This window comes from Pogonomyrmex barbatus, unplaced genomic scaffold (genome assembly GCF_055798465.1).
Source record: "Pogonomyrmex barbatus isolate J1 unplaced genomic scaffold, ASM5579846v1 scaffold4, whole genome shotgun sequence".
Lineage (NCBI taxonomy): Eukaryota > Metazoa > Arthropoda > Insecta > Hymenoptera > Formicidae > Pogonomyrmex > Pogonomyrmex barbatus.
The window spans coordinates 382,708-394,046 of record NW_028297138.1 but is presented as its reverse complement, the minus strand read 5'-3'; the positions used below and the strand labels follow the sequence as shown (position 1 = coordinate 394,046).

Sequence of the window (11,339 nt, the reverse complement as noted above, 5' to 3'; positions counted from 1 at the left end):
CACATAAATACTTTAATTATTTTATATTTCATATCAAAATATATTACAATAAATTATCAAAGCATGAAATCTCTCATAAACTATTAATTTGTTGATTAACTCGTATAGAATGACTAGAAAAATCATTATGTGAAAAATATTATGTGAAAAAATTATAATTATATACTCCATTTTGAAAAAACATCGGTGATTATTTCGTTGCCTTTATTGATTAATATAAATATTAGTTTTCTTATTTTATTGAAAATATAAAAGTAAAAATCGTAATTTTATTGCAAGTATACAATATATACATACATTTCAATTTTATTTAGTTAATATTGTATACATTATGTCTTAATTTAGACATTAGGCTTGTTCTTTTTAGCTGAATTGGTTATACTGGAAGAAGAAAGTTAAACTCTGAACTAGTACAGCCAGTTCAGCTAAAAAGAACAGACCCATTGAATGGCATTGTACATAGTCTACGGATGCGTTTCTAAACGCAATCTATATATATATATATATGGTCCTTACTTCAAATACGAAGCGGAATTATAGATGTTGATAATTTATCATGTGTTAAATTATCGACATTTTAGTTTCCTCTAGATGAGGGCAATTTCTTATGGAAGTTTGATCGTTGCTTTAGCATCCCCTTAAAAAAAATAAAAAATAAAGCCAAGTTCACGAGCCCCTTTTCTTATTTATGTAAAAAAAATTTTATCTACAAAAATTTTCACCTATAAAAATCTTTTTAGTAATAAGTTTTAAATTGGTAAAGTTTTAAATTACAAAAGATGTGATATCAAGAATTAGCGCCAACATTAGTTTAATTTAATAAAATGAAAAGAACTTTATAGTGAAATACATTTTATTTTGTAGTTCATTTTTATTTGAAAAGTCGTTTCATTATTTCTATAAAAAGCATGGTATTAACAAATAGCGCAAACTAATCTTATAAAGTGATAAAAAAGAAAGTGTAAAGGTGAAAAAAGATGTTATCAGTCCAAAATTAATATTAATTTGTCAATAAAATTGCTAATAAAATTTTATTTTATTAAATTATTGTATTTGTGTTTACATAAAAATAAAATGTAAAAGAAAATCTGATGTGTAAGAAAAAAAAAACGACGTACAAAAATTTGGCACGCCCAGTGGGTCGCATTAAAACTACTTTTAATAAGGACATTGAATTATGTGACAGACAAATAGAAAACAGTTTGAATTAAAATTCAATATATTTTAAAATTTTTTACTTATATTCTTATAACTTATCCCTTTTTCAATATTAACTAAATAAAATTAATGAAATATATAATTAATTATTAATAAAACATTTTTTACATAAATAATGCAAGAAACTTAAGGGGTTATATATATATAATTATATAGGTCGAAAAAATCGATTTTTGAAAATATTTATTTTCATAAACTATACAATCTAAAGAATATTTTCTGAAAGTTGAAGTGATTTGAATTAAAATTATCGGAGATATACGAGTTTGAAGAATACGCTGCACAAATTACTTAGCGCAGGTAGCGCACCATAACTGCCGAGGCAAGGCGGTTTATTCTGTGTGAAACTGGAATGTAACTGGAATGTAAATTGATATTTTGTAAATTGATATTTTGGAGATAACATCTGCAGCAGAAGGTTTATCTTATGGGTCGGGAATAGATGATTCTGTGTAAGTTGAAATGTAGTAATTTTATTTACGTGAGAACTTAATTTAAAACTTCAATTGGGTTTTCCTCGAAATCGAATTTTTTTCAAACATATGAATCGGAGCAAGATATCTCGGGAACCGCTGCACCAATCGGGCTAAAATTTTGCAGGCTTCTTTTATACATCAAATATTTGTCCTTGAATGATTGATTTTTTTCTAATAAAATTTTTTATTTAATTAATAAAAAACAAAAAATATAATCATATAAAAATCGTATATTTTTATCATAACGGCATTTTGTTCAAAATAAAATTAAAAAAAAAATCAATCGTTCAAGGACAAGATTAGAGCATATACTAACGAAATCTTTTTGAATTTCTGAATTCAGATGATCCAATTTCGAGAAATTGTGCTCACCGCAAAGTAATTTAAAAAAAAAACATCTTTTGCAATAGTGCCTGTTATTCGTGTGTTTTTCACTACTATAGCTTGAAAAAATTTGTATAAGTTGTAAAATATATGTACTTTTAAATACTATATCTTACCTGCGAAAAGAAATCTTTGAGTGTTTTTAAAAATAATTCCTAAAAATTTCATTTTTTTTGGGCTATGCAATTACATAACTCCTATAACTCCTACGGCTATAACTCTTTAAGAGTTTATTTTATTAGAATGTTATCTAGTATGAACGCACATATCTTAATATTTATTAAAATATTATTATAAATCTTTTTTTAACCTTATATGTTTATGTATAATGTTAAAAAAAGTTATATAAATAAAAATTATATAAAAAACTTTATTTATAAATATTTTTAAAAGTAATATTCACATTATTAATGTAAAAAGATAAACAGTAAGAGTGCAATATAATACAGTAAATGTATGTGTGTGTACGTACATGTATATATGTGTTTTGCAATCCGAGTGCGCTAAGTTTTTGTACGTCATTTTTTTTTACACATCAGATTTTCTTTTATATTTTATTTTTATGTAAACACAAGTATAATTCAATAAATAATAATTCAATAAAATTTTATTGGCAATTATAAATTGACATTAATTTTGGATTGGATCTTTTTTCACTTTTACAGAGTTTCTTTTTTACTTTATACAAAGTTTATTAAAAGTTTGCATCATTTTCTGATATTATGTTTTTATAGAAATAATGAAACGACTTTTCAAATAAAAATGAAACTGAACTATAAAATAAAATGTATTTCATTGTAAAGTTCTTTTTATTTTTATAAATTAAAAGATAGCGCCAGTAGACTTACATCGGGATCATGTGTCTCCCTTCAGAGTCGAACAACTTTTAAATATTTTTCTAAGACTAAGATATTTTTCTAAAATCAAAAATAAAAATTTTTTGGAGGTGATAAAATGAATCATATATACAGAATCCCATTTTAACTTTTGCATCGAAATATCTCGTGAAGTATAAAAGATACGGGAAAATGTTTCAAACAAAAATTTTATGACTTCGAGGGAGACATAAGATGGTACTATTAATTTGATTTTCGGTGATCTTGTCAAGATTAGAGCAAGTCACTTTAAATTTTTTTAAACTCCCCATTTTTCATTACATATTCTCATAGCTTACCTTGAGAGCTTTTCAACACATTATATAAAGTATTTTTTTTTTAAATATTTTTTGAGTTATGAGACTTGAATTTGATTTGCAACTTGACATAAAGTATAAAATATCTAAACTAATCATTTTAGCAATTATATCTTAATACTTTCATGCACAGTATAATGAGATGGATCAATTATTGTAAAGAAAATACATAATGAAAGGTAATAAAAGGGGAAAATAAAGGTGATCAAAAAAGAGAAACCAAATTTGACTGAACTGTCAGGCAAAAGATCGGTATCGCTTTGCTTGTTCTACGATATATGATATTGTCTTTTTATATGTATCATTTCTGTTTTTGAAGGATGGTTTTATTTTATTTTCTCTCAAGTCAAACTCGTGTTTGTTCTCCAGTTTATGATTAGTAATCAGAGAAGGAGAACTACAAGCTCTCTTAATATTCGTGTAGTGCTCTTTGTTACGTGGATAACAATAAAATTGTTGCACACGTTGTATTTTCGTATGTAAACTGTTTATTGTTCGTTAAAACTTATTTTGATCACCGCACTATTGTTGTTATGTGATACGCGATAGTGTCCGACGACGCCTGGGAGCTGGTCGCTCTGAGTCGGCACTTCGTAATCTAGGACTGTTTCGGCACTCGATAATGCCTAGGAGGTATCATTCTGAGTCGTGCTCACACTCATGGAGATGCGATAACGCTTCGAGACCTTAGCCTTGTGTCGCGGTTGTCGCACTCCACGCAAGGATGAGTGTCGTGAATAATATCGTACAATTGAAACGTCTGATTCTTAGACCCGTCGTAGATCGATTGACTGCCGATATTTCCGCGATATTTCGACTCCCGCCGTGTTGCCAAATTTTATATGATTGGTTCGGCTTCGCTAAAAGAACCGGAAACAAACAACATGTGTTCGACTTGACGAAAGCGAGATAACAGACGCCGCGCACGTTGGTTGGCGATCCTTTTGTCCGAGCTGGATTACTTCCGTGCGCGGACGGCAATGTTCTTTTAAAGTCGTCAGTCGGGGCGGATGACAGGAATAATGTTTCGCATACAGTTTCGCACATGTGTGTGCGTATGCGTGTATATGTATGTGTGAGTATATATGTGTGAGTGTGCATGTGTGCGGCCGAACCGTGAGCGTTATCTTGTAATTTTCTCTTTCTTAAGTCGTGCACGACTTCGCTTGTATGCAACACTCTTTTATTCTAGTCTTTACAAGGAAACGGACCGAAGTGTCCCCCTCCGATTTCGATGAGTTTGTATATGTTGTTCTTTAGATCAAAAAATAAGGGACATGTATTTTTTTATACGTGCCTATTTTCACTTTTAGGGGATGAAACACCCCTTTGAAAAAAATCTATTTCTTTTTAAGCAAATATCATCAAAATTATAAGAGATAGAAGAGAATGTTTTGAATAAAAATTGAATGGTATCAAGAGTACTTTATACCATTCAGCAATTTACCATTTACAGCAATTTTAAAAAATTAAAAAAAATTTTTTTAAACATTTATCCCACTACTTTATTTTTCTTTTAAAATTTAAAATTCTTTTAATGACGAAATTACAGATTATTTTAATATGAATTCAATTATATATGATAAAGTTATTTTGCAATATATCATTTTTAAGAAATAATTACAAATACCTGTATACGCATACTATTCGTATTTGTGCTCGTCCGTACGCTCGATTTTTCTTGCATGTTTATTTGCATTTTTCCATGATAGAAAATGACGATAGAGAAACATATTTTATATTCTGCGTATAATTGGAAGTAATTTTTACTACGTATTTTTATTACAGCCAGAAAAACATTTACATAATACTTGAACATAAAATGAATAAAATCATAGTATTAGTAATAGATCATATCATAGTGTTGTTATATGAATAATAAAATATAAATAAACCAAAGTGCATGTGCGAAGTGGCGTACTTCTGTTGCAATATAAACAGTAATGCATGTTACAATCTCATTAACTCATCAATCTCATTTTTATAATTATTGCGATATGGATATACCTTGTGCAAAGTGTGGTGTGCCTCATCGAGTAGAGATATTTTATTATTTATGTAAATAATATTTAACAATTATATTTTTTATTAAAATTGTTTTATTTGATTTTGTTATTATTTTATTTTATCTTTGTTATTTATAGTGTTTTTCTAAATGTGATACCTATAAAAGAAACATTCCGGTTAGTATTGTGCGATCTTCTAAAAAAAAAAAGTGAGTTCAAATATCAAGCAGCTTACAACTAGTCAACGAATAAGAAACATTGATAATGTTCGATCCAGAGGTAGAGGGGCGGTATTAGTACAAAGATTTTATGAAATGCGAGAAATGCAAGAAAGACGAAGTGAAAATTCAGTTGGAAGAGGATACAATCAGCCCACAACTTCCGATATAATCCGGAACAGAGACATAGGATTTGCTTTTTATTTCCGCACTAGGGCTGCATTAGAACTGAACTGAACTGAACTAGTCAGAACTAAGTGTAAGAGTGCAGCTAAGGAATAGAAAAGATTTAGTGTAAGAAAGAAATAGCATTCCATATTATCTGTATGGGAATATTAGATTCGTCTTCTAATGAAGAAAAATTACTTATTAATTAAAAGTTACTTATTAATTATTTATTAATTATTAATTCAATAAAGTATGACTTTTATGTTATTTTATGCTATATAATGAAATGTAAATATTAAAGTCTTTTAGATCTCAAAATAAATTCTTATTTCACATAGTTAAATATCACTTCGTTATGACTGTAAATATTAAATTTAGATGGGCAATTTTAATACCTTCGAAGATACATGTAACGTATCCATTTTTACAAGAATATTTCCTGTACTGTCTTTTTTTTATAATTGCTATTTCTTTATTGTTTGCCATTTCTACTTGTTCTTCTGATTATTTCCTTCATACACATTTTGGGTAATATATACTTTTTATAAAAAAATTAAAAAGTCGCCAAGTGTACGCGCAGTTTGTATGTAAAAGGTTATTATATAAAAATGTTACTTTTTAAGAGAAAAAAGTTTTTCAATTACTGACGCAAATTATATTTATTTAAAAAAATAAAAATAAAACTCAAGATTCATATTTTATAATATAAAACATAAATTAATAACATATAACATAAAACAACATAAATAACATATAACAACATGTAACATATAATATATCAGAAGCGAAATTGATTACTATTTCAAAACAAAAATATATTAAAATAAAAGATACTTTATGGACTTATGGATCAAAAGTTATTTCTTCTGTTCAAGAATCACATGAAACGATTCAAAAAAATATTGTTTGGGTAATACATCCAAAATAAGGATAAAGTTTCTTACGCAAATGCAGTTTGGCAATGTCTTTTGCATTTAAGTGTTATTAGAAAACAAATTTTTGAGTGTGATAAATTAAAAGTTTTAGGTATATTAATGAATCGATATGAAAACAGAATATCTGATTTGAATACATTTACAGTACGACAAGATTTAGGAGGTAATTTTTCTAGCTGTATAAAATAAGATGCATCTGAATTTCTCATAGCTATATGTGAAAAATATGATTATATAAAAAATCTAATTAAGCATCAAATACGTTCCACAATACGGTACAAAACTTGTGATAATATAATTGTTATTACTAATGATATTTTTATTTCAATTCTCATTATTAATTTAAAGAAAGACAGTTACGATCTTAATGATTATTAAATATTACTTTATTAAATATTTGTTACGTCCGGGGGACTCCACGAATTCTTCTCTTTCGGAAAAAGACAACGGCTGCTAATCTGAAAATGAAGCGCTTCGAACGATCTAAAGAAACTCTAAATAAATAAACAAAAATCCCTCTCGAGTTACGTCTCACTATCAAAAAAAATAATTCTTGCGATAGACCGCTTTGTCGGCACCGACAAGTTTATGACATATCAATAAAATTAAAAAATATTAACAAAAGCAAATTCCTAACGGACAAGAAACGCGTCGGATCGTTCGAGGGTGACACTCCCCAAATTGGTGGGGAAACTAAGGGAAACACCAATCAAGAAGAAATGAGCGGTCGTTGGCGGCCACACCAATGAATGATTGAGGGTGTGGAATGGCGGAAAAATTTTTACTAACTAATTCCATCATTCGCTAGGAAATCTGGAAATATAAAAACAACCACAATTCACAGAACGCTCCCCTCCTTCCTCTACTCACAATTTTTCTAAACTATCATTCGACAAGCCAACGCAGATCCCATCACGCCCTCAGATATTCCCACCCCTTCGGAACCCTTTAAAAACCGCGACTTGGAGCGGATCGCTCTCTTCCCGCTTCTCATCGCTCCACGCCTTCACGGACGGGACCATCCGAAATTGTCGAAAAATCTTTTTATCAATTAGAATCTGTGCGCAATTCTTACATTTTTCGTGTGATTCTATCCACGATCCAGCCTAGCCATTACACTTCTCGTCCATCACCAGCGGCCGCTACAATAAAAGTAAGTCCATCTTTATCACTTTTTCCCGCGGTAGACTGACTGTTTGGTTCGCGATCTCTACATATTTGTTTCATTAAAACACTCCAACATTCCAAATTGGCAAGCCGTCGATTAACTCGGTGAAGCTGCCTTCCCCGATTTCTTCACACTCCGACTTGGCAAGCCGCCGATTGATTCTGTGAAGCTGCCTCCCCCGATTCCACAACATTCCAACCTGGCAAGCCGCCGATTGATTCGGTGAAGCTGCCTTACCACGAGTCCTCAATTTATTTTTTTTTCTTTCTTTTTTTACCACTCTCACCTCACATACTCTTTCATCTGACTCTTATTTACATAGTGAACCAAACGAACGCCATCCCGAATAGATGAACGAAACGGGCATTGCGACACCGTCGGGAGAAGTCTAATAAGCGGATTCGTCGCGAAACCGGCCACGCCGAAGAATTCGCGGAGCAGTTGATAGGCGTAGAACTGAGACTAGCTAACATCCCTTGCACGCCAGTAACAGTACGCCACCGCCCTCCGCTCCGTGGCAGATTTTGAAAGACAATGTATTCCAGAGAACTTCGACGTGGAGAAGTTCTTCAATCTCGTCCGCCAATTTCCCCGCTCTCCCACCCATCCACCTCCTGGCACCTTCTTCATTAAAAGAAGATTCAAACTCGACAGCCAGTTTTGGGATCAGATCTCAAAACACCAAATTACCGATACCATCCCCATGTATATTTCCCGTGATCTTCTTCCCTACCTCGTCCCAGTCAAGGCTTTCCGCAGCGCTCACCCTGATCCCCCCCCACACTTGCAACCCGATCCCATCGACATGTTCGCGATCACCAATTTTTTACCCCAATTGGAACAATTGGGTATATAAAATCTAGATTTTCTTTTGTTTGTTGTTATTTACTATTATTCAAAATTTATGTATAAAAATTTTCTTTTTTTTTGTAACCAGTATTTCAACCCTTTAATGTACACAGAGAAATTTCCGAATATTGTAATTCATTTTTTTTTATTATTATTATTAAATCAGTTAACTCGAATTCCGTCTCAATTTCTTTACCCTAAAACTTGACCCCGAACCATTCACGGCTCCCTGAGGATCGCACGAGGTCCATCCCTGGTAAAGGAGATTCGGTTCTCTGACCAAAAAACGGACCACCGATAGGTAAGAATAATAACGTCACCGACGCTGACCCGATTCCTGCCCCGTTAACGCGCGTTCGACTCGCAAATCGACCTCACGACGTCGTTCCGTGAGAACAGAAAAGGTTCCGTGCGTCCACCCGAGTTCTCCTGCTCTTGACGAAAGGTATTATCTTTCCTCCAAAACCACGGACGTAACATATTACTTTCTCGAGGTGATATCACTCTCATGACCTATGTAAAAATTGTACAGGGAAAGATACAATATTTAAAAAAGAATTAACAAAGAAAAATTGTACAGGAAAAGATACAATATTTAAAAAAGAATTAACATTAATATGAGAAATACTTAACATTTATTTACAATACTTTCAGATCAAAATGATAAATTAATAAAAATAGATTTAATTTGCATGCAGTCATTATACAAGTATATGTAGAGATGAAACATCTAATGGATGGATAGATATTGGATGCGCAAATTAACAAGAAAAAATGACCTAGAGGAGCAAAAAATGTACAATAATGTATATATATTTTTTTTAAAAAAGATTATTAAAAAATAATGACTGAATACTGATTGTTTTTTCTAGTATATATATAAAGTAAAAAAATGTTTCAAATATGCTAAATAATAAATAATATTTGTTACTAAAAAAATGATATTCTTATAACGGTCCGTCCTCGCCTACGTTATCGTTCGAGTTCGGGGGCGCGGACGTGCTCGTTGGTTGCCGGATTCGGTAATTAATAAAAGTATGTAACTCAATTGTTTGGTAAAAATATATTTTATTTGTATTGTGGCGGCTTGGTGTTGGAGGAGCGTTGTCCACGATATGAAGAATTTTGATGACGGAAAAAAGATGTTGGCCGCGGTGGGATTCGAACCTAGATCCTCAGGTGTATGAGTCTCGAGCGCTACCACTGCGCCATGCGGGCCACGATGCTTTTTCGCGTATGTTTTTGCTAGGTATTAGTTGTGTGAGCGGGGGACCGCCACAGGACTCCCCCCTTAGTGGACAAGCTCCGATTCTTCTCTGTGTGCCCGTTGTCCTGTGTATCTGCAGGAGCCCAGGGAGATATGTGATGCGCGATGTGAGGAGGGCATGTTGCCGCTGCGACTCTTGTGCACTAGTTCTCCGTTGGGCGAGCCATTTGGAGGACCTCGACAGTGAGGTTGTGAGCATAACCTTGCAAGTCGAGAGGTGTCCAGTGATTGGCTGTCTGTACCGATTGGCAATGTGGGCTGGCCGTATGGACGTCGACAGGGAGATGCGAGACCTCGGCAAGTCGAGTGCGTCCGATGATTGGCCAAGGAGAAGGGCAGAAGGTTGCGGTTGCGTTGCGTGTGTTGCGTTGCGTTGCATGTGTTGCGTGTGTTGCATGTGTTGCGTGTTCAGATCACGTCGGCGATTACCATTTGTGGCTTTTTCGTGTATGTTTTTGCTAGGTATTAGTTGTGTGAGCGGGGGACCGCCACAGTATCAATCAGGTGGATACACAGTGGATTTGCCGGGCGTGCTTGCTGACGGGCGTGATGGCCGCGAAGTTTTTGGTGCGCACGCGACATGCGTGATATGTACGGAGTATGCGACGCGTGCGTCAGGACGAGAGATTGGTTCGTGTCGGGGCTTACGAACCGCGCCAGCGTGTGATTGGTTGAGCGATGATTCGGTGTTAGCGTCGATCGTGCGTGCCATGTTACTCGATATTTCCGCGCAGTCGATATGTATTCGAATGTTCGAAGCGAGAATGCTCGCTCCGCTTCGCGAATTCTGCACGAGAGACAAGCTATGCTTGTCGGGGACCGAGAATACTCCATCCCGTGTGCTCGTGTACTGGCGGGATTGATGAGACTGAGAATGCTCCGTCTCGGAGTGGAAGATAGAGAGGAACGAGTGACAAGTGTGCTTGTCGGGAACTGAGAATGCTCCCGTGTTGCTCGTATCGTTGTAAGGAAGTTTTGAGACTGAGAATGCTCTGTCTCGAGGGAAGCGAGAGTCAAGTACGCTTGGCGGAGACTGAGAATATTCTGTTCCGTTTTCTCACTTTGTGCGGATCTAGGATGTCGGATGTCGAGTATGCTCGGCGGAGATCAGGAATGCCTGTTCTCGGTTTCCCGGTCGGTTTTCATCAGTTGGAGATGCGGACAGGTCGGAAGATCGGATCGGTCTGATCCCTTTATCCGGATTTGGCCGGGTTTATATACCCGGCCGCGTTTGTTATTTGTTATTAACAATTTAGCAACGAACAGCGCGGGTCGTCGGCGGTGTTCGGTACGCACGTGGCGTGCTCGGCAGTGATGCTAGATTCAAGACGAGAGTCACGAGAGAGTCAGGGAGTGGGGATGCCGCACACAAGGAGAAAGCATATCCGTGAGAATTCGAAAGTTCGGCCGCCGTCGGGTAATAGACGAGGCTAGCAAACTTAGTCCTGACTCTTTCGC

At 34.2% G+C, this 11,339-nt stretch overlaps 1 protein-coding gene across 16 annotated transcripts in view; it reads left to right on the top strand.

Annotated features, from left to right (window-relative positions):
• Positions 1–11,339, top strand: part of pHCl-1 (pH-sensitive chloride channel 1) — a 1,184,550-nt gene that overhangs the window by 1,025,691 nt on the left and 147,520 nt on the right. The window lies entirely within an intron of this gene.